This window comes from Pygoscelis adeliae, unplaced genomic scaffold, assembly GCF_000699105.1.
Source record: "Pygoscelis adeliae isolate BGI_AS28 unplaced genomic scaffold, ASM69910v1 Scaffold227, whole genome shotgun sequence".
NCBI classification, from domain to species: Eukaryota; Metazoa; Chordata; class Aves; order Sphenisciformes; family Spheniscidae; genus Pygoscelis; species Pygoscelis adeliae.
Window position 1 is genome coordinate 3850503 of NW_008825100.1, and position 23861 is coordinate 3874363.

Sequence of the window (23861 nt, forward strand, 5' to 3'; positions counted from 1 at the left end):
GCTTAGTGAGGAAGTCCTACCACTCATGCACTGTGGGAGTGGGGAGGGGTTCTCAGCTGTGGCTTGGAAAACTCCTGTCCTGGTCCCTTCACGAGGCACTCTGACAAGTCTAATAGAGTACTTAAGCTGTTGTATGGGATGTAATAGGAGACTTTGTTCCTTTCTGATAAGTCTGGAAAAATCTGAGAATTAAAGTTTCTACGGAGCTGAGCCTGAAGATAATTAACTGAGAATTGTACTGGAGTTCTTTCCTGTAGAAGTGAAGGAGAGACTAGCCATATAGGTTGCAAGTGCTCTGGAGCTCAGCATCCTCAGATTAATTTAAACTGCTTTTAACAGACATTTTGACTGAGAAGTCATCGTGAGATTGCAGTGTATTGGTCAATGTGTTCTGCACAGTTGCATTTTTTCCTCTTCATTTTTGTCAACAAGCAGCTGTGGTAGAAACTGTCTGGCATGTAGGAACAAAAGAAAAAGAACCCAACCAACAAACTGCCAAAGCCAATACAGTCTCAATAGAGCATCCATTCTGGTGGAGCACATGAAGAAATCTTATTTTGCTGTCATGAACAAGTGGTGTACATGTAACTGAGCGCATTGTGTGTTCTTATTCCCCCTTTTCTTGCTAACTGGCTTTCTCTTACAGACTTCCATGATTCTCAGTGGAAAGGTAACCCAAGCACAGTAAACTTTGAATTGTTACGAAATGTGCTGTTTGCAGGGATTTTATGAAGTGATGTGGATCGCAGAGCTATGCTGTACTTTGCAATTCCAGCATCACACTTTAGTTTGCAGAATTTCTTTTAGGATAACTTGTTCTCTCTTCCATCCCCCTTCCCGGTCTTTTGTCTGTTGAATTACACACTTAGAATGTTCGCTCTGGTGTTCATTCTCCAGTAACAAACTGGTGGCACTTCTGTACTGCTGTGACTCTGTTCCAGAACTCATGCTGCTGAGCTGGCTGTTCATTAATGTCTGTGTTCTATAGATAGCATTTACTGTGTTTAATAAGTTTTAGTAAGCATAACAGACACGTCTCGGATGTCTGGAGAGTATTTTCTCAGTGAATGAGTATAATAGAGGATGTGAAGCCTTTGAGTGGGGCAAGCTGGCTACCTGGAGGTTAGTGATGTAGTGAGGTCTGCTTCAGTATCCATCCAAGGCTTAGTGCATCATCATATATGCCAATCTCTTCCTTTTGTTCTAGTGCCTGCATCTGCGTTATTGTCGCCTTTCTTCTTGACTGCTTGTAGGGTGGGGATTCAGAAGCTCAGCTCTGTCTGGTGTGAGGGAGAACAGGGTAGCTGGTGTCATCTGATCCAGTTCATGGATTAGTGTAACAACCCTGAGAGTGAAAGGCCAAGCATCACTGCCCTAGAATAGCCACCTGGAGAGCTAAACTGCAGTTGTTTGGTCACGGTTGAAAAAGCCATTATATTTGCAGTCTGTTTCTCTGCTTACCTCACTCCTTTCATTTGAGAAAGTATCAGCTTAAAACAAAGATTGGGATCATCTGCATGATATGAAACTTCCTAACACTTCAGTGATAAAGTGTGTGCTCTCAGAATTAGACTGGGTTTGAATAACAGACCCGTTATCTTGGGAGAGCGTCCAGTTGATTCATGGCTCCTGCTTGTCTAGGACTCTTCTAACCAAACACTTGTGCTTATGTGTTATCACTGGGGAAACATCAGTGAACTGAAGAGAAGTGACATCTCTGAGGCAATCCAGTTCAGTTCAGATTAGGAGGAGCCTCAATTGATGGTGAAATTACTGTGCCTTTACAGGGAGGGCTGTGGGCATACAAATTTGAGCTATGTGAGTCATGACCATCACTGACATTTTTAGGCTTTGGTGGCTTTTGTACATTGTTTCTATTTTAACCTGACACTATTTTGTGAAGTCCTTGACCTCAGCATTGGGATTGGAGACAATACAATCTTCTCTTTCAAGTGATGCAGCAAAAAAGCAATGATGGAGGAGGAAGAGAGGCTTCTCTTTCCATGGTGCTGTCCAAGCCTGTAAAAGCATCATGTGTGAGACAGTGAGACCTAACACACTTCTGATAGCACTCAGCACTCTGAAACTCTTCTAACAAATGGCCTTGTGACCTGGTCACTGATCCCTGCTTCATAACAGGCAGCTGCCTTAGGTGCAGAAGGCACCGGATAGTTCAGGATGCTTTTCAAGTCAAGGAAGCATGGGGGTTGTTATACGAAGCAAGGCACTGAGGTCCAGTGCAAGGCAATTTGCGTATCTATGCTTGCCAGGAGTGTGCTTGAACTGTACCCAACAGGCATTGCCTGGCCTGCATTTTCTCAGCAGCACTTGCAGGTGGAAGACAAGAACGCTGCAGGGTGAAAAGATGATCTCTCTTGGAGAGCTCTTACTCTTCTCTGGAGCTCAGTTACTTAGAGCAGACAGCCTATGTTTGCATGGGCACTAGGAGTTGTGGGGCATATTAGTGAGGTTGGGCTGGAGAAGGTATTGCAGGATGCCGCAGACCAAAGAGGAATCCTGCCTCTGCTCCATTTCTCCACGTGCTTTGTTTGCTTCGTCTGTGCTGTTTCAGGATGGTGGTTCTGCTGGACTCCCGTTTCCTCCCCGGCTAAGCAAAAAAGAGTTATTCTGCAGAGCTTTGAATCCCTGAACAATAACTAAGGCCAGCACTGAGCTGTCTGTCTTGAGACATGCAACAAAACAACACAGCAGTGTCAGGGCCTTCAGCGTGTCCTTGCAGCTTCACAGTCCTACAGCAAGGGGAGAGAGCTGAAATAATCAGTAATTCCTTAGTGAACAATCTCACTTTGAGCTGCTTGTGGCAGTATTTGGTAATGCTGCTGTTTGGCAAAATCTCCTGACTCATCTGTGGCTGACGTGCCTTTCTCAGTACCCAGACTATGATGTGCCATTGATGTTTCATTTTGAGGATGTAGACATCCATATGTCCAGGATTTAAAGTAGTTTTCTATCAGCCTGATATTCCTAGAGGTGAACTGAGGGTGTTTAGCAATGACCTGCTGTTGCCTGCTTCTCCACAACAGGAGAATATTGTACCATTGCCTCCATCTAGCAATGGGGATGAGGTCTCTTGTACCTTTCTCCTCCCTGTGATGTGTCGTCTGTGCTGTTGGAGTTGAGGTTTGGAAGTGCCCTTGGTTTTGCTGTAGCAACATCCAAGAGTGAACTCAGCTTAGGGATTTGGTGGTGACAGAGCCTTCAAGCAGGTTAGGGTCCATCAGACTGAAGAGAGGTTCTACTCAATGTTTTTCATATTGCAGAGTGGTAGGAGAGGCCAGTTTGAAGTGAAATTGCGTGGGGGTTTGCAGTAAGGAACTGGATAAAACTTTTTGGTTTTTTTCCTGCGCTTTGGCAAGTAGTGATTTTTTTTGGCGCTGCACTGCTCTCACTGCACAGGCTGTGCTTGCCAAGGAGAGTATCTCACCCTTGCATGGGATGATCCCTTTGCTCCAGTGCAGCTTAATCTCTGTGAGGCTCTGTGCCCAGTAGCTCGCAGGACTGGGCTTTGCCTGTGAAAGGGGAGTTGGGAACTGACATGGTTAACAAACCCTGGTGGCTGAGGATACTTCCACTTAGGAGGGCTTCCCGGCTGAACAAGCAACGCTGTGCTGGTAGACCCAGTCTGTCAGGGTGAGAGTTGTGCAGGGCTGTGTCCTGAGCTTTGTTTGTGTTCACGTGTGCAGGACTTCAGATTTGATTTGTTTAGCTCCTAGTTGACTTTGCTACTTACAGTGACATCACATTCTTTAAAATAAAACGTATGGTGAGATGTTAGAGAAATTTTTTTATATGGTGAAATATTGCAGGGAAATTTTACTTCCCCTGACAAAACTCCTAATAGTGTTAGAGAAAGCAGCCTTCCATTCTGATCTGTTTCTGAATATCAAGCATTACAAGAGCATGCTTCACTGAGCTGAAGAGAAATAAAACTTACATAAATTAGCTGGCTTTCTTAAACTGTGCATTGAATAATTTTCTCTGGCTTCGCTAATTGAAGGGTAGAACAGATGGTGCAGGCTTAGTTTAAAGTGGCATCCATTAGAGTTACTTAAGCTGATGAATGGTTGTTCACTATAAGCATACATTTGTTCTCTATACCATGTTTATTTTGGTTGAAATTTGGTGGAATAAATCCCAATTTAAGAAATAATTATCATGCATGGTTATGGGTTGATATGATAATTTGGTAAGTGTGTTTTGTTGAGTATTTAATGCACAGGGAAAAAAGACTTCACCATCTGGGGAAGAAAAAAGACTTGTAAAGGGTTTCCAAGCAGCTGCTGTTAGCTGGTGAGTTTTGGGATGCTGGGGGTACACGAGGATCGGTACTGTACATACATTAAGCAGTTTCATCCCTGAAAACCTCTTTACCATGAAGCTGTAATTGCTAATAAAAAGGAATTAAATTAGTTTTGATGCCCAAAAGATATGAGAAATGGACTGTGGAGGAAGAGTGATCTTGATCTGGACTTGTGAGTAGAGCCTATTCCTTGCATATGCCCATATTGCAAAAGATATCTTGGCAAAAACTGCTTCTGATGACTCCTCTCGTGGGGAGAAGAGCTATCATAGGAAGGGCTAAAGACTCATTGGGCTTCAACTGCATTTACAGAGTGTGCCCAGTCCTTGATTTTTAGGCTCCTGTGCTGGCATGTTCCTAATAAGTGGGTTTTCCTGCCTTACACTTACGAAAGAGCAGAGTTTTGGCTCCAGGATATCCAGCTTCCTGTAGGCATTGATGTTAATTCCCAGTCCAGCTGATGAGTTGTTTTTTCTTTGGCTCTGGTAGCTGGGCCTGCCTTTCCATCACTTACTGCTCTGTGTGGTAATTTGATCAGATTATGGTGCGGCTCTTACCTATTTGGTATCAGCAGTATGGGGAGTGCCACAGAGGGTGCAATGCAGAATAGGAGACTTGTAGCAGCTGGGGTAGATCGAATTTAATACTAGCTTCAGTCCTTCATGTTCAGGACAGGAGAAAAATTAACTGCTGTAGCAAGTCAGCATTTAGAGTTTTCCTGTGGCTTTTTCTTAATACTTAAAAGGTAATAATGACTGGTTGTAGCAGGAAGGGCTGTCCTTTTCCAGCTGGGGTGGGAAGAACTGTAGTGGAGTAGTAATACTTTCTGGTTGTTATATATATAATGTGGATGTGCTACTGGTTGCATAAAATAAACAAAAAGTTTGTGAGCCTGAGTGTACCAGACAACAGTATCTTTCAGTTGTTTACCAAGGTATTATGAAATCAAATATAAATAATGAGAACCTACAGGATCCCAAGGGAGTGTGAAGAGCAGAGACCCAATGTTGAAATAAATAGGACAGAAGTTTGCTTCCATAGTGGCACATGCAAGGTCTGTCTAACTTGGTATCCTGTCTCTTGGTGGCTGGTAGTGGATGGTGAGAGATGAGTAGAAAAATGGGATACAAAATAAACGTCTCCCTTGCATATCCTTCTGGCTTGTAGAGATTTGAGCCCCTGATTTTGCTTTCTGACCAAATTTTTATTACATTCCCATAGGATTTTAGTGCTGGGACTGGCTCTGGGCAAGTGTTGTTTGTGGCTTTTTTTTTTTAGAGCCTTTTTCTCTTGGGTGCTTGGTAGTGTGGCTGCCTCGGCATTGGCAAGGCCAAACAGGCTCTCAGCTGGGACTGAGAGTCTGGTCAACATGCAACAGACGGAACTATTGTGGTTACTAAATTGAGAGGATAAAGCTATTCCTTTAATGCTGGTGTAGTGTTTCAGTTGCAGCATTTCAGTGCTTGTCACTAGGGTTTGTTCAGAGGTCTAACACAGTTCGCTAGCTCTCGGGAAACCTTGGGTGTATTACTTGACTGCAGGCTGAGGGTCAGAGCTGATGCACTGGTGGAAAAGGGAGATTATTGGGGATTTATTTCTGTGGGGATAAAGGCATACTAATGCTATTGTACAGTGCCTTGTTGGGCCCTTCTGTGGCATGTGTTGTACAGTTCTAGCTGCCTGTCTGCAAGGAAGGAATTCAAGCTGGAACAGGTGCAGGGAAGGGCTAGTGTGGTGTTTAGGGGATTGGAGAGCCTGCCTAACTAGAGGAGACTAAAAGTTTGGCTTGTTTAGTTTACAGTATGAAGGCTGAGAGGGAGTATGACTGCTGTCTATAAATACATCAGAGGGGGTGAACATCAGGGAGGGGTAAGAACTATTAGATCTAAAGGGCAAGGTTAGCACAAGAACAAACGGGTATAAACTGGCTGTGAGTAAATTTAGACTGGATGCGAGATGAAAGTTGCCTGCAGCAAGAACATTGGAAAACTCTTGGAGAGGAATAGATAAGGGCAAGACATCTATTTGGCTTTAGGATAGATCTTGTGATGATTTGGAATAGTTGATATACAATATAGAATAACAGGATTATGCACAGTGATAGGGAAGGTTCATTTCAGTCCTTTGCCTGTATGGTAGAACAGGTATGATGCTGTGCCTGAAACTGCTCTAACACTGTGAATAAACACAAATACTTTAAAAAGTGTACTGGTTTTGGTCCTCGGAAGTCCCAAAGTGGCTTACAGAGACTGTGCACGTTACCTGTGGATTAGAATTAGCAGTTGCTCATATGCATGTGTGATCCAGCTGCCCTCGTGTTTAGTAGGTAGCAGGGTGAGTAGGGGAGAATCCTCATTTTCCTTGACATGGTGACTCCTGCCTGAGGATCGTTGCCTGAACTGGAGGTTAGTTGCAGTGGTGGGTTTACAGGCATCTTGATTTTTTGCTAGTCTCTAAATGGCTCAGTGGAGTTCTGTTGTCCTCTTGATGCTAAAAGAAATACTTATCAATCTCCAGAGTCCCCCCACCAACACCAGTCTGTTAGCTTCTCAGCTAAAAGTATGCACACTTTTCTGTGTCTTCTTTGTGGGATATTCCTTGAAGTCGTCTTGAAAGCTGTTTTTGTCTCACCCTTTGAAATTCGGCATGAGAAATCACCTACTGACAATCCCACTGGCAGTGGGGCCTAGTTGCCTCTGACTTTGTCTAGTTTTAATTAAGTCATTTTGTAAGCAGAGAAGTTTTATGAAGTCTCATTTCCTTTGGCTTTTTCTATGTAGATTTACTGGTGTCTGATGCTGTGGTTTTCCTCATGCTGAAGTCTGTCTTTTAATGGAACCTCTTTTGCTTGGTTACTATATTTGTAAGAGCATATCTTTGGGATCTCTATTTTCTCTACCATGTTATGTTGAAGTTTGCTAAAATTGGTTAAAGAATTCAGAAGTTATGGGGAGAGTGAAGAATATATGAATGATAGACTAATGATTTAATAATATCTTCCTTAATAAGACTGAAAAATACCTCATATATAGTAATAAAAGTACTTTTTTTTTAACCTTCCAGTGTGTTGTTAGCATTAAGTGCACCTATGTTAGTTTTTGGAGGACTAGCCCACTAGACTAGGCAGTCTGGTGCAGGGATGCTTTTTGTTTCAGATATGTGATTCTAGCTCTGGCAGCCCTCCTTTTGCAGCAGTTGCATTTTGAGACTGAAAGGTAAGCATTCCTGTATGGTACTAGGAACAGCTCATAGGATCACAGGGTAATTCAGGTTGCAAGGACTCTTGGGCTCATCTAGTTCCATCCATCCTATCGTTGTTTAGAGTCAAGGCCTTAAAACTTGTTTCTTGTTTTCTAACAAAATTTATTAGCACCTAAGTGGTAAATGTCCCAGTGTCAGAAGTGCCTATGTGAATCAACTCCCATATAAATGCTTTTGGGATGCCAGTGATGACAGCGTGGCGGTTTGGGTTTGTCTTAAAGACATGTGAGCTGACTCTAAGATGAGCCACTCAAGGTACTAGTGACAATCTAGTTGAGGCTCAGTGCAGTCAGATTTGTCCTGGTGCTTGGCTTGCTCAGAGCTCCAGGTTTCTGATGGCCAGACTGTGCTATGTGTGAGTTTTTATAAAGCTACCTCATGTATTTGTATCCCATGTGTCATCTGCTCTGTGGCCATATCATTAAACGCAGGAGGGAAGGTGTGGAACATGGTGGAGACGTGTAGTCTCTGATTTTCTCCAAGTGAACATTACCTCCCACAAATTGTTCATTACTTTCTTCCTAGATCAGATCTCTTTTTTTTAACTAGACAAAACCTGCTATGTTCCTCATTTGGTATTGCTTTTGTGCCAAATATGAAACTTAAAAACAAAGCAACATTTGAGTATTCAAGAATCAGAGCAAAGAGTCCCACTTACCAGAGCGTGGAAAGCAAGATAATTTTTTCTAGCGTGGCTGGGAGTTTAGCCAGAGGAAAGACTGTGTAGGATTAGGCCCTGCATTAAGTGTGAGAGAGAAAATTTTCATGCTTAGTAATGCTTTTTTGTCTCCAAAAGTAGCTTTCTGGCAAGAAGTTTGTGGAAACAATGAAAAATTAGGTAGTAGAGCCCCATCCTGCCATACCCTTCTTGTGGCTGGCTCTGCTCATAGGAGCAGGACGTGCACACAAGTGCAAAGGCTGGCAGGATCTCTTTTGGGACGTGGAAGCATTGCGAGGTTAACTGTGGTGTTACCACCTTGCCAGGGTAAGAGTGTTCATGCCAGTCAGCTAGTGGTCGGGAACCTGATAATAGCGAATGGAAAACCTAAAGTTGCTTCTACTCAGTGTATTTTGAAGTTACACTGTTTGAGTAATATCTGCATTTACTGTGAATCGTATGTTAGAAATCAGCTCTTTCTGCTAATTGTCTTAGTTCTTTGTGTGTCTGTTAAAACTATATTCCATTAAAAGACAGTATTTTTGCCTTGTATTGTCATGACTCTCCATTTGACTAATATCAAGTGACATACTCACGTTGGGTCTAATTGGAAGTCTTACCGCAAATGGAGGCATCACTGCTTATGCAGTGATGTGGAACAAATGTCTGCTTTTAATGGTTTAGGAGGACTTCATGTCTCACTATTGGGAGTGTAAATTAAGGGGATGCCACTTGTTCAGTGCTGTTTAAAGCTGAATGTTACAGACTTTTACTGATGTATGCCCATCACCAAAGTTCTCTGATGGAGCCAGACCTGTTAAGAACCCAATTTCTGTAATAACTTTATAAATATAGACAGCTCTAGCTTTCACATGGGAATAAAAAAGCGTGCCTGAGTTTTGGAGGGAATCCCATTGCTCATAGCTGATGGAGTCAGTCCTGTCGCACCAACTTATTAAACCAATACTCCCCAATAGACAATGTATCTGTGCATCATCTTATCTGTTTAATTAGAGTGCTGTGGACAGAATGATCCTTGGGCAGATGCTGGGGTACTAGCTTTTTAAATTAAGACCCTGGAGAAGATAGTTGTGTACCTTGTTTAGCTCTGAGACATTCAGAGGAGCACTGCAGTGTTGTATCCTGAGGAATGAAGGGTGCCACTGACGTGCTGCTGTTATGTGCATGGTTGAACTGCTTGACCTCCAAAAGGAATTTCTCTCGCAATGATTGGATGTTTTATGGAAAGCTGAAACCGCACACAGGCTTTAGGAGGTACCTGCTCTTACACTTTGGAATATTTGTTTTTCTTTTGTCTGTCTGACTAAAGCTTTTCTTCCAGGCCTGCATAGGTGGCTTTCCTGGTAGTCTACTGTCTGCCTTTTCTACCTTCTGTCCCTTTAGGTCTTCGGAAAGTTGTTACCTCTAGAATGTTGCTGGATTGTGGATAAGTTACGTGAATAAGTCTGCTTGTGAAAGACTCCACCAGCTCCAGTCCCCATCAAGATCTGAGCTTTCTTGTTGCCTTTAAAGACCTCTGCTTCCTTCTACGTGTTGCTCGGGTCCCATTCTCTCCATGCAATTTCATCTGTTTCCTTCTGGAATTTCCTGTTCTTGTAAGCTAGCTTACAATTAATGAGAAGCTTTTCCCAAGCAGAAGGGCATGTGTGGAGAAAAGTGCAGTGGTTCTTGTTTGAAAACCTGCACCTAGAGGTGGGATGATGGGAGCTGGCACTATAGATGAATGGGAAGGCAGGAGCTGACAGTCTCAGGCCAAGTGACAGTGCTTTGAAGGCAGAGAGGTGAAAACTTCAATGTGTAGAACTGCTAGAGAGGGATGGGGGTGTGAAAAGGATCATCCTAGCCAAGGTACCAGGGTAAGACAATTCCCTCTACAGCAGTAGTGATATAAATGGGGCAGAGCTGGAATATTTGGGAAAGCTGGAAGGGAAAGGATATGTAATAGCAGAAAGGTGAGCTACTGAGAACCACGTGAGAACTTTTAGCTGTTTAGGACAAATGGGAAAGGCTAAATTTTAGGTCTGCATGAAATACTGCAAGGTTAAGAGACTTAATAAACTTGGAAAGTATCCTTCGAATTCCTAGGTGGGGAGAGGTCTTAATTGAGTGTTAGGTACTAACATGGTCTTTTCTCAGCTGTTTAGCCTTCACTATGCTATCACTGAGATATCTGGGGCTGATGGTAATTGATAGCTATCTTACAGGCATCTTTCAAAGAGTTTTCTGGTGTCTGTTTTCAGGAGTAAGCGGTGCATGGGAATTGTAGCAGAAGAGTGTGCTGTGGCTGGACAAACACTTAACAAGAGTTGGTTACTTTTTTGGGTGGTAGCTCTGTTACAAAACTAAGTCATGTGAAAGGCGATGTGAAGGTGGCTTGCTGACTTTTTCGGCTATGGAAAGCAGGTTTCTCATGATGTAGTAGTGAAGTCATTTAGGTCATGTGGGTCTCATGGGTTCCCCAGTCCTTTCAGCTAGCATAAAGGAGGGAAATGAGATGAAGGGAAAGTTGGTTTAGAGAGGAGAGGCAGGATGAATTGCTGGAGTATGTGCTAGATACTCCGTGCAGGTACTCCAGACCTCCATGTGTTACGTGTTTTCTGTTTTTAACTAGAATTTAAATTCATCACAATTGTTTTGCAGGATCGTGTTTTATGATGATCCCAAGATTGTTGGTCTAACATCAATATAGTTCTGTTGGACTACGCACAAAGGGGTGGCTGGGGTGGTCCTGCTGTTTTCATGCTCCCAGCCAAAGGGGCTCATTTGGTGCAGCTGCAGCCCTCAGACACTGCTGAGCAAAGGCTGTGCTTTGGATGTATGAGGTGTTTACTGAAAAAGTGTGGGGAGCTGTGTAAGTGGCCATGTCTCAAAGGACTAGTTGTGCAGACAGGGTAATGCTGGCAGTCCACAAGGCCTGGATAAAGCCCTATGGGGAATCTGAGCAGGTGTGCATGAGCCAGGAGCTTGGAGGAGAAGGGAGCTGCTGATCTGAGGAAAGATGGGTCTGCAGGGAAGGATGAGGGTAGGATAGACTCTGCTTTCCCTGTGGGAGAGATGTCCAGTGGTGACTGTCATGTGGCAATCTGAGAGGAACAGAGCAGGACAACAGGTTCTGGTGTGCCTTTTTCAATTGGGGTGAGGTAAGCACAGGCAAAGAGAAGAGGCTGAGGGCAGGGCTTTGAGGTGGTGTTCATCAGGGTGGGAGGTGAGCCAGGAAAAACTTCTGGGAGGTCAAGGAGATGACTTGAGCCTGTTTATCTTCCTTCTGTTTACTTCATGGCTATCAGCAGTTGTAGGTGACTGGCATCTTCAAGCTGAGAGGATGGAAATGAAATGTGTTATTGGGGGCTGCTTTCCAGGGATCAGAAAGGCACTTGTGATAAGATAAGTGAATGTATGCCAGAAAACAGCTTTGCAGCCAAATGTGGCTGAGCAGCATCTGAAACAAAAATGCTCTAAAAGCTGCCTTTTTTTAATCAGGAAAGGTGTGGTAGGGTTTGGACATCTGGTACTTAATTAGCAGCCAGATCCTGCTGCCATTAAAGTCAGACCAACTCAAATTGATGCAATGTGCTGCTTAAAGCATGCCCATGTGTGGGCTCTCCAGAGAGAGGATGTAATTTTGGATGAACACTACAGCTAATGTGGGAAAGATGTCTTATTTTTTTTTTTAGTTTTAACTCTTGATATGCTTGTAATAACACTTAATGCCTGTGTTACTTGTGTGCGTGTTAATAAGGATTAATTCACATTTGAATTTTGTTTCTTACAGAAATTTTTTTCTGGGAGACATTCCTTTGAGGCTAACCTTTAATAATAGGTAATTGGAGGGGGTCGGGTAACAAATCTTGTTTACTCTTTTGTTACAGAAGTCAGAGTATGTGATTGAAATTTATGGTTTTCCCACTCCCCCTGTTTGAAGGTTTTGAATCTGTATTTCCTTGTGATAGTTTTGGTGGTTTTAAAGTAAAAACGCATTGTTTCTTTTAACGTGGTAGTTTTTAATAGCCAATTAAATGTGAATTTGTATTAAATTTTGGCTTCCATGCCAGTTACTGTGGCATTGCGTGAATGTGGCATATTTGAAAGATGATGTTTTATATAAAGCTTTTACAAAATAGAAGATGGAAGAAAAAATTCTCGGGTTATTACTGTGTGTGGTTTTTTTTTACTGCCACAGGAATTGATACGAGAGCAACCCAAGCCCTCTCTGGTTGTTTGCAGTCTGGCTGGAGTGCACCAGTTTCCCACTTGCGATCTCTGGGCCACGTGGAACTTGGATATCATTTAGGGAGCTATAAGATAACTTGAAGTGAGGCTGTTGCCTATGGGCTTACAATTTGCTCTCTAGAGATCCACATCGTTACTAGAAAGTATGTAGGTGCCTGTACATTTCAGAAGCTTGAAAACTATTGCATGAGAATCTTGGGGTGGGAGGGCCTTTTTTTGGCAGATGAGAAATGCTTATGTCTTTCTGCATTTTACTGTGGTGTATGCAATGTTTGTATCCGTAACAAAAAATAAATTGTTGGTCAGAATTCTTAGTGCTGATCTTCTTCAGATGTTAAATCAGATTAAGCCCTAACACTGTTCCAGAATAAATGCTTTATTCATCGAGAATAATTGGTTTCAGTGCAGGAGGAACTGGTTGGGATTTCATGAACTGTATTACATAGGATATCAGATTAACTGACCTAATGAGCCCCTTCTGTTATTGGTGCAAATAATGTAGGGTAAAGAGGTCATGGTCTTTGGCTGTGTTCTTTAAAATAATGTAGCTTGATGATAGACAGATAATGCTGTTTTCAATTTTTTTCTCTTCTCTTGTCCTTGCCGTTTCCTTTGCCCTTCCCAGATCAGTGGTGTGAGAAGGATGTTCCCTCTGCTTCCAGACAATGCTTGTTTTGACATCCTGTATTCTGCTCTTGGTTATCCTGGAGGAAATTTAGAATCTCATTTGACTTGAATAGAATCATTATAGGTATAAATGTCTCTGAGGAGAGCAGCTGACTAACCAACATTACAAGTTGGATTGTGATTTGGAATTAAGGCTTTGGTCATGAAGGGGTGTCCTTGTGCAGAAGGTTATTTGCTTGGGTTGATGCTGGGTGATCAGTCGGGGGGGTTGTGTCATCGTATTTGAAAGGGTTACTGTTCTGTAGCAAACTGAAGAGCTGAGAATGAGGTGTTTGGAAGGGCCCATCAGCAGATACTTGGTTGTCCCAGGACCTGCAGTAGGGTCCAGATTCTTGCAAGAACTTGAGGTGCATCCTGTTCCTTTGCATTGAGGCTTCAGGCTTGGCAGGGAGGGAGATAGGGATTGAACGCAGGTAAGGCTGGGAGGGCTCCTTTGCCACAAGATCATAATCTTTCTTGCTGACAGATTCAGTGTTTATGGATGACACTTAAACTGCATATGAATATTATTTTCATCTTTGCCTGTCTGTTTTGAATCTCTGCTATTCAGTGCTCATTTTGGGAACAGTTGCATACCTGTGAGATGGATCTTATTTTTTCCTTTTATCTGGCATCAAAAGATTAAAAAGAAACTTGAATAGAAGCATACGCTCTTCATTTGACTTGCACAGCTAATTTTCTCCTTAGTGCAGTGAGCACCAACTTGCTGCTGAAAGCAAGTTTGTGCACATGCACCAGGAATCTGCAGGGAGAGAGTCAAGGGGAGATAAATGTTCTGTTCCAGTGGAGCTGTAGATCTATTTTTTGATGCTCTTCTGTTAGTAATGAGCAATAAGTGATCTGTCTGCACTGTGGACAGTTAAGGCTCACATGTTAGTCTTTATGTAGTTTTCTAGGCCGGGTGGGTCTTGGACTGTGGTGATGGCCCATGCCTTGTGTAGTGTCTTCTTTCAGTAGGGGCCATATTTATCTAGAATATTTGGGTTGGAGCATTTAATAGACTCTGTCAATGCAGATAATGCTATTTGATGCCTGATGTCTAAAGCCTTCGCTAGAACTAATCTGTATAAAACTTCCTGGAAGTCCTGCTTGTTAGGAGGAACCCCCTGCTTCTCCCCTGATCTTGCAAGATCTGATTTAGAAATATTTAATGCATGTTTTTCCCTACGTATACTGTAAATAGTTGGTTTGGAGATTCACTGTTCTTCTGATTGGCATAGTTAATGATACACATATCCTGAAAGTCTTTGATGCTAGATCAAAAGAAAATAAAATGATTTTGGAAGGATGAGATCAATATAAATTTTTAAATTCTGTAGTGCTTTTCATGCAAAAGGATCTGGAATTACTTTTCAGACCAACAAAATAGTTAAACCCATCATTGAAGCATGCTGCTTTTACCCGCTTGAACAATAAACTTGGCACAAATGTGTTGCTTTCTGTCAAGGGAATAGGATTGCTTTAAATATTGATGCTATGTTCTTTAGTCACCAGGCATTAAGGCAGAGGTTGTATTTAGTTCCTAGTTCACAGATAAAGTAGCAAGGCGATACTACAGGGAAAATTTGGCAATGGGCTAGTGAATTTTAGTACTCTTTGGCCTCTGAACTAGTCACTGGGCTGCCAGCGAAGTGCGGAGCAGGTCTGGAAGCTCAGCTCACAGCACATCGAATTGAGCTCCCAAAAGAGGCGTGGGAGAATGGCTTTCTGCTCTGACAGCTCTTACCTCATGGCTGTGCTGAGCGTGGGCCCTGCTGTACCGTACACCCTGCTGAGCCCTACTGAGCTGCGTCCCTGTTTCAGTCGTGCTGGTCCTGATGGCCATGTGTTCCTGTGACAGGCAGGGGCCACTAGCCTATGGGAACTAGGTTCTTGCTTGATGTCCTTCCTCCCTTTACAAGCAGGAGTTTGCTCTGATTCTTGTGGGTAGCCGGAACAGCCCTTTGCTCTCAGATACGATGTCCTCCAAACCATTTTAGCAGAAGGTCTCTTCTTTAATTAAAAAAAACCCCAAAACCCACAAAAAACAAACCCAGGGCTAGGCAGGAGTTAAGACTATGCCTCTCCTGCTTTCTTTGACTTGACTTTATAATTTTTCTTTCCCACTCAGTATTTCTGGAGCTACGGAAATCAGACCTTGTGGGACTTGGATAGAAAGTAGTGCAGGGTACTTGCAGTGTACCTTGCCTCCCTTCTGCTCTCTGAATGGAAAAGAAACTGTCCTGAAGATATAAGAGTATTTGCCAAAACAGTAGTAGAGAGGTTCTTTCCCACTGTCTCCTGCTTCATGTGGAGAAGTTCTTCCTTCTTTCTTATCCCCTGTTTGCTTCAGCAGCAGTTGCATTGGGTAGCTTGGCTCCTGGGGCACATTGCTGTTGCTCTGCCTGCAGTCTCTGCCCACCACAGCTCTGGCAGCCTGAAGCTTTTGTGTACCAACCTGGTTTGGAGCTTCCTTGGCCTGCTGTGATGTGACTGAGCACAAGAGCCTGGTGTGCAGTATTGTCGCCTCCATTTAGAGGGAGAGGAACAGAACCAATATTAGGAAAACGCTTGTACCAGACACGGTGGGAGGGAGCCCTCCTCTGTCTGTATGACTGAAGTTAGGCTGGCAGGCAAGGTGACTGTAGCGGAGAGGAAATCCCTGGTTATTTTTCACAGTCTTTATTTTCTGCGTTATGTTTCCATGAAGCTGTAAGTCACTCCCAAAAGAATGGAGGCTGTTCCACAAAATCCTGTTGAGAAGGATTCCTCACTGTGTGGAAGAGGGGCTGGGTGGGTTGCTTGCTAGCCTTGCCCCTTTAGGTATAAGAACATGATTAAACTATTGCAGCTGGGTTTTTTGTGTGTCTGAAGATTACAATTACAGGTTAGAGACCATATGTCTGGGTTGCTGAACTGTGAGCAACTGAGTGGGAACTGGGTTTCTGCTGGTGTAAAGGTTTGCTGGGAAAGCAGATGCCTTTGCAGGGATTAGCTCCGGGGGAAAAAGGTGTTTTCTCTCTTGTCTTGTATATGCAGGTGCTCTAGCTAATGCCACATGCAGATGCTTCTTGTTCCAGATTAATGATGCGTTGTTTCCCCAGGTCTCAAGGAGGATGTTTAAAGAAGGGAGAAGTGTATTGGCAGGATTCAGTTGCTGGGTTTGATCTGATCTCCCAGTTCCTAAAACCACCACAGTGAATTCACTCAGGAGCCACAGGAAGGGCTTAGTTGCTGCTGAGCTGGCAGCCTTAGCAGCAGTTAATTGCAATTACGCCTCCAGTATTTTGGGCTCTTGGAAAATGACTAGAGGGCAGAGCCTTGACACTTTCCCTTTCCTGAACATATTGCATAGTCTAGGTTTGAAAGAAGAAAACTTCTCTTGCAGATCCCTGTTAGCCAACTAGTACTGCTCCCAGTCTGGCCTGTGAAGGAGCTGTGTGGATTTTATTTCATGTGAATAAGAGTGATAGTGAAGAGTGGTTAATACTGAAGAGCCTGCCACTGACTCTTAGCTTGCAGCAAACCCTTTAGTTTCTGAGGCTGTAAAACAGAGGTGGTAATGACAAAATCCAGGTTTGCAAAACACAGGTCTGCACCACAGCCAAGCTTTTCTGTGTAGGTAGTCAGAATAGCAGTCCAGAGTATTTCCAGGGTGGCTCATAGGATGAAGTTTTAGATACCTTGCAGACACCAGCAGACTTTTTTGATTGTTTCTGTCCTGTGGTGTTACAGGCAAAAAGGAGACGCAGCCCATGCCTGTAGGAGGTTGTGCTCTGTGTTAGAGGAAGCAAGAGGAGGCACGGTTCCAGCAGCAGTGCAGAGTGACCCACTTGCAAGTTTCTTGCCCGTTTTGTTCATCTGCGTTCAGGGGAAAGCTCTGGAGAAAATCTGTTGGAGCATTCAGAGACTGCGTATGACTTTAGGAAACCTTAACCACGAGCTAGACTGTTTTTTTTCCTTGTGGTTTTAAGATGAATAGGTTTTAAGATCACAATAATGTGATACGAGTACTACATGTTAATGTGTATGACTAGTCTGTGGTAACTAATGTGTTTTGGTGGTCTCTGCCTTTATGGTATTCAGGCTTATCCATAGAAGAAAAAAAATCTCCTGAGATAAGGTTTTAAAATAACGTTTCTCTTTCCAGATAACTTGGGCTGTTTAATATCCTCACTTGTATGAGGAGCAGTGAGTCTGTTTGCAAGGCCTGGGAGCACAGGTTGTGAAGCTTACAGCTTGAGTCAGTGGAGATACAAGGCTTGTGCTTCATGCAGGAACTGGGCTGTTACAGACTCGGGTTCAGCTGGCAGCTCTGCCACTGACTGACAGTATGCGGTGTCCAGGTGTATAATGTCTTTCCCTCCTCCTGAGTCTCTTCTCTGTTCTTTTGGGAAAATATTGTGCTTATTAAATTGAGGATACTGGCTGTGTAAGCCCATTGTAGTGATTTGAAACTGGGGGCTGATGTCAAGACCTCTGTAGTTGGGGGAGGATGACTAACTTAAGATCAGCTTGTTTCTTGCCCCCTCCAGAGCCAGCAACTAAGGATGATGTGTGAATGCTTCCTAGCATAGACCTCACCTTGGGGGTTTATTCAGTGGTGGATCTTAACTACATAGAGGGAAAGCACTTTCTATATTGTAAGGTTTGGGAAACTGTGCAAATTTCTTTTTTGACACACTTTCATACAATTTAATTTAAACTTGTCCCTAATGAGCTAAAACACTACAAGCCTAAAGTGAATTTTATATTGATCTGAGTGGCCTGGGGACTTTTTTTACAAGGTTTAGCTCACTTAGTGTTGCATAAATGGGTTCAATTTAGTTGGGAAAGGGCTGGTCTGTGTGTTATTCTGGCTTTAGTAGCAGGTCTTGCTGTGGCAAAGCAGCACAAGTGAGTCTCACTGAGATGGAAACCAGGACAGAGCACGCTGAATATGCTAACCTTGATTCCCTTTCATGCAGTGTCCAGCATGTGTGGTCTGTGAAGTTAGATGTATGGGTGATTAGAAAGCTGTTCTGAATAGCGAAAAGTTTATTAAGACCTATTGTTTGCTGTTGAATGATGAATGTCACAAGTATGAGGAGTTTTATTGGGTCCTGGAGCAGCTCAGCATGATAGAATCCAAATGCCTTCTTGCATCTTGCTTGCAGCAGGGAGGAATCTCTTTCATGTTCTCTGTGAGCGAATGCTTCCGCAGTTTGTTCTTCCAAGAAATCTCATAACGTGCATGCTTCATACTTCTCAAAGCTGGGCCCAAAATAAGTTTTGTCAAGAAGAAAATTCTATTTTTGTTTTTGTTTAAGTTGGGCTCATTGGTTTAGAGTTAGTTAAGGATCTTGCAGGGAAAGAAAGGATGGATATGGTTTGGGTTTCAAACATGGGATAAGGGAGTCTAAGGTTCACCTTAGCCTTTATATACACTTCGTGGTTGTACATTAATCTTGAGTTAAGCCAGTGTTGGAAAGTTTTGCTAACCAGGGTGTCAACCTCACCCTGGGGAGTAACTTCTATTTGCCAGTGTAATTTATGTCTACAGTGGATTGCTAGTAAGTCTATTGTCAGTTTGCCTTCTATTGTTCACAAAGGATGTTTACCAACTAGTAACATAACTTATTTTGCTGATACTGTATTTCTAATGGCAAGAAGGAAACTTTGAGGCTTTAAGTATCGTAATATAAGGGACTTCAGGAAATAGTCAAATCCAGTTTCTTGGTCACAGAAGACAACCAAATGTACCCAGATGTCTTCTGTCAGATGTTTATGCAACCTATGCTTAAAATACATCCTTTCACACCCTCCTGAATTAGTCTGTTCCAGTGCCCCTCTGGTCTTTATGCTTAATTTCCTTTCTAGCTAATCTAAGAGGATTTCTCTTTATCCTTCTCCTGAAGGATATGGGAAAAGTTGATCACCACCCTTGTTCAAGTGCATGCTAGCAAAATCTCTTCAATGTAGTTTCCACTACAGCTGTTTACCTGTCTGCCAAATGAAGCTAGTAGTTTGTGCTTTATTCTGCAGTGTATTGGCAGTTTTGTCAGTGGTAAGGCATCCTCTAATTGCTAGATCTGGCGTGATTCCGGCATGAGAGCACACCATTCTTTTCATCCCAGAAAGGTGGTAAATTGAAGGGTAGAGAAGAACCACTTCAGTGGCCTGTAGATAGATCTGCTCAAAGGCAGAGGCCTTGCTTATGCCTCCCTCTGAGGGATCATGTGTCCTTGGAGGTGTAACATCTTCATTATTTAAGATTTCCTAAAGGAATCTGTAGCCATTTTACGCTAGCTGTTCTGGTTTCCAGCTCCACTTCTGTAGCAGTGTCATTAACAAAGAGGAGATGGGGGGGGAAATGTGGGATGAAGCTTTAAAGAAGTTGTTGTGGGCAGAGATACTTTTTGTAATCTCTAGAAAGGCACAGCATGTGGCAGGGAAAAGAGCATGCTGGCAGATGGGGTGAGTGCAGCTACAGTCACACCAAGGAGACAGTGTTGTGAAGCTTTCATGCTGTGGCAGACAAGTGGGTCACAATGTTGATTTGTCACCCTGGGTAGGAACTTCTGCTGCGATCAAGAATGTGATGATATGAATTAAAGGCATTGCTGGGGAGGGGATCAGTAGAAGGTGGTTGGATTGATCTGAGTGCACAAAGAATTTTGCCCTTGGAGACAGAGGGCTAAAGTCAGTCTCCTCTGGGTGAACTTCTTGCACGTACAGCCTGGAAAGCAACAGTGGAGAAGAGAAATGGTCTTTGAGGCTTGTTCTCTTGGCTGCAGCAAAAGTGTCCTGGACAAGTCAGCTGGGCTGTAGTTTCCCTTGGTGGTCATTGTGCTTATAATGTGTCTTACAGTCATCTGAGATACATGGCAGAAGTGACTGATGGTGTTAATGGTACTTTGGCTTTGGTTTGTGACTCTGTCCAGTTAGCGGTCATTGTCTTTCCTATCCATTTCTTGGTGGAGCTACCTCTTTGGAATTCCTGGTTAGCTTTGCAGCCTGAGGAAGAGTACACCTTGCATGTGCACTGAGGCTGAACTGCAGCATGCTGCTGTATTGAGAGAGGCCAAATGGATATAGTGAGAGCTTGAAAGGAGCAAGTGATGGCTTTTAGGCCTGCCTCAAGTTCCTGAATGGTAATTATGTGAGCAGAAAACTGGTTTGACTTGTGCTTGTCTGCTTTAACTTGGTGGGGCAGGAGAACGCTGCAGCGTGTCTGTCAGCTCCCTCCTGAGTGTGGCATGTGCTGGGCTTGCTCTTTGCTTAGCGTGGTTGTGGGGGCAGCTATGTCCAGGGAGCAGAGGCTGTGGAGGTTTGAAGTTCAAAATACTCCAGCCGTGGTCTGTCAGTTAATTAGCTGGCTTCAGATTCTGGGTTTATGCTAGTCTGGCCTGTAGCAGCAAATCTGAACTCCTTACCTTTGATTGATTAAAAAAAGTCAAGATACATCAAGAAATGGTGCAGGGCCTGCACATCTCTTGCAGTTCCTTTCTTTAAAGAAAGAGTTAATGAAGAATCTATGTTTTGCTTCCATGTTGCTTTGTGTTTGTGGCATCTTCTTTGATGTATGAATTTGAAGACAAGGAACAGAATGTATATGTGTGTGCTCAAAAAATTTCAAGTCCTTTGAAGGAGAGAGGAGAAATATCTTTAAATGGTGATGTGAGTGTATGAATAGCTCTGCATGGATTTTTTTTTCTGCATGTATAGATCTTAGGCTGAACTTTGTTTGTAACTGGACTGCATGCTGGCACAGTCCCAGCACTGCAGGCAGATGTATATGAAGTAGCCAAATAATACTTCTTTCCAACATACAGACAGTACTGCTAGACCTCAGTGTGACAAGTTTACAATAGTAATAATGCTCTGTAGTTCCAGATGAGGATATGAAAGCTCTTGAAAAACACTAGTTTGTATTTCCTATCTTGCTGGGGTGTAGGAAGGTGCTGTTAGCCTGCAGGAGGAAAAAGATGAAGGGCAAGAAGAGGGGTAACTGTAGCTGGATCCCCTTCTTAATCAGTTGGTGGTCATTTTGTGGAAGATTTAGCAACTGATCTGCTTGACTTTTCTTAGAACATCTGTGCTGAAGAAAAAGCAGCCACTTCATCTTTAACGTGCACCATAAGCCATGTTATCAGGAAAGCATGTTATGTTTCTTGGTGTTATCCTTGGGCATCGCCATAACTTAACTCCTCTTTCTCTAAATGATGTTTTCTAGTCTGACGCGGTTACTATCTGTGAAAGTCAATCTCCTATTCTTCTGAAATAGCCTCTGTGCCGTAGGCTGCGAGTGACTTGCCAGCAGCAATCCCTCCTCCTTCCTGAATAAAGTTGGTGTTGACACAGGCTGAGAGAGGAATAGTAATTGGAGCCTATCACTGTGTGTGACTTTGAACTTTTTACTTTTATCAGATGATGTCAAGTTAAACAAAATCTCCTAGATAAACAAACCAAAAGCCCAATGCCATTTCTTTGCTGAAGAGAATGTACCAATTCCTGCTATGGCTGGCAATATTTGAACTTGACATGTGTGTGCTGATCTTGCTGCCTGATCCATGTCTCACGTCCTTTATATCTGCATGAAACCCTGTTGAAGTCCAAGACTGTTATGGATCAGATCATGTAGCTGGAGTCTTTAGGGGCTACAAATTGTTGCCTGGCTTATACCACTGTACCTAGAGAAGGATTAACAGAATAAAATCAGTTTTGCTGTTTCACAGTCTGCCGGCAAGGTCTTACTGGTGGTGACACAGAAGCTCATTAAATCAATTAATGAATTGGAAGGGCTGCTTCTAACTAGAACATATAAAACTATTTCAAGTTTTAATGAATGTTTGAAGTCAATGCCAGCTGAAGGCCTATATGTTAAGAATCAAGTAAAACAAAATGCTTTGTAGAAATGTGACCAACCTGATATAATTTTGAGCAGTGGGGTGGGGATGGCGTTGAACTAGTTGGCCTTTGGAGACCCCTTCTAACCCCATTTTATTGGTGAGCCCTATTATGTTAAAGGCTAAAGAGCTATTGTCTTCTAACTCCATACAGAATGTGCAGTAGGGCTGGATGGGAGGAAACAATGCAGCATCCTTTTCCTATCAGGTTAACAATGGCACAGTATTTTGTCTAGCATTGTGTCTATCTTGCTTCAGAATTCACAAGACATCAGGTTTTGGTTCTGGAGTTCTCAGAATTGCTATGCTTTCCCTTCTGCGTAAAAGATGTTACTTAATACTAATGGGGCACTTTAGTTTGGAATAGTTGCACAAAGTCAAGAAACCACTTGTGAAGCTACAGGAGCAGGAAGGCTTGTATAACTTCCAACCTGTATGAATAAAAAGAGATGAGATGGCATAGAATGAAGAGGTTCCAAAGACGTGAAGGGCACATTTTTAGAGGTATTGGTGCCACTGGGTGCTGCTGATTTCAGTTTAAGCTGGCACCTAATTTGTGCTTTAGAAAATTCCACCAAGCCTCCTTTACAATCTTAAAGAAAAAAAATAAAAATCCACCTTTGAACCTGCCTGTGATGACACGGGACAGCTGTGTCTCTTGAGTCTTCCTTGGCAAATTACAAATATTTCTACATTTCTTTAAAAATCGACAGTATTTTTAGAAGGAATAATTTGGAAAAATTTGGAAAGTTGTTGTTCCCTTCCTCTTCTGAGGTGAAATGTAACTGGCACCCAGCAGGTTGCATTTGTTCTTCAAAGTTGCTTTTCAGTATTGCTTCAAGTTTCTGCAGTGTTGGGGTGAAAAAAGCCTTCCCTCCACCTGAAGCATGGCCCAGCCTCTTTCACTAAGCTATATTCAGACTCTTTAAGTTTTTGCATTTTTATAAAGGTATGCTGTGCTATTAACTGTTTGCATAAATATATAGTATATCCTGTTCAGCAGAAAGTCAGAAGGCTGTTCTTGTTAACAAGCATCCAGTTAGAACGAACCTCTTTGAGAAAATAACTGAATTGCAAAGCAAGGCAACTGATCATCTAAAATCACCATCAAAATGGTTATTTAAACACTTGATTCAGTTTACCCTTTGTTGTGTTGAAAATAATGATGGGAGTTGTGAAGGAGAGAAGAACATGGTAAAAACATTGCGAAAAATGAGTAGAGCCTGTCCAGGAGGTACTTGCTTCGTCTGGCTGTGCTTTCCCAGGGTGTCAGCTGTTTGTATAGCCTGTGCTGAACTGGGTGGCTTCTTGTATTACATTTATAGCTCCTGTTCCTCTGATGTATTTCAGTTTCTTAAGAGTTCCATTTAAGATAATTATTCCGAGCTAATGATTCAGTTGAACATTTAATTAATTCCTTTCTTGTATTAATCCACAAGAATTTGTGGAAGCCTCTAATGTGAGGGATGCTTATTTGTGTAGCTGCAGTGCTAGAGCATTGATAGGAACTATTTTCCTGACTTGTTTAAATGTGTTTCTAGAGCTGGATATAGAAGCCAAAATGCATGTGGTTTGTCCCTATAATTTTCCAATTTTTTTTCCACTTGTGCTATCAGCTGCCCAGATGGCTTATTCTTTTCCCTTAAGAAAATGCTGGCTCCTTCAAGCAATGCAGGATGAAGAATTTCCTTTTCTTCCCTTGAGGTGTTTGTGTGTTGGGTTTTGGTTTTTCTTTTTTTTCCTTTTGTTTTCTGTAAAGTGTCTCACCGATTTAACAGCTCTGGAGACTGGAGTGCTTCAGCCACAGGAGCAGACA

At 42.8% G+C, this 23861-nt stretch overlaps 1 protein-coding gene across 2 annotated transcripts in view; it reads left to right on the forward strand.

Moving 5' to 3' along the window:
• CLASP1 (cytoplasmic linker associated protein 1) overlaps positions 1-23861 on the forward strand; it is a 186229-nt gene that overhangs the window by 8579 nt on the left and 153789 nt on the right. The gene's annotated exons all lie outside the window — the stretch shown is intronic.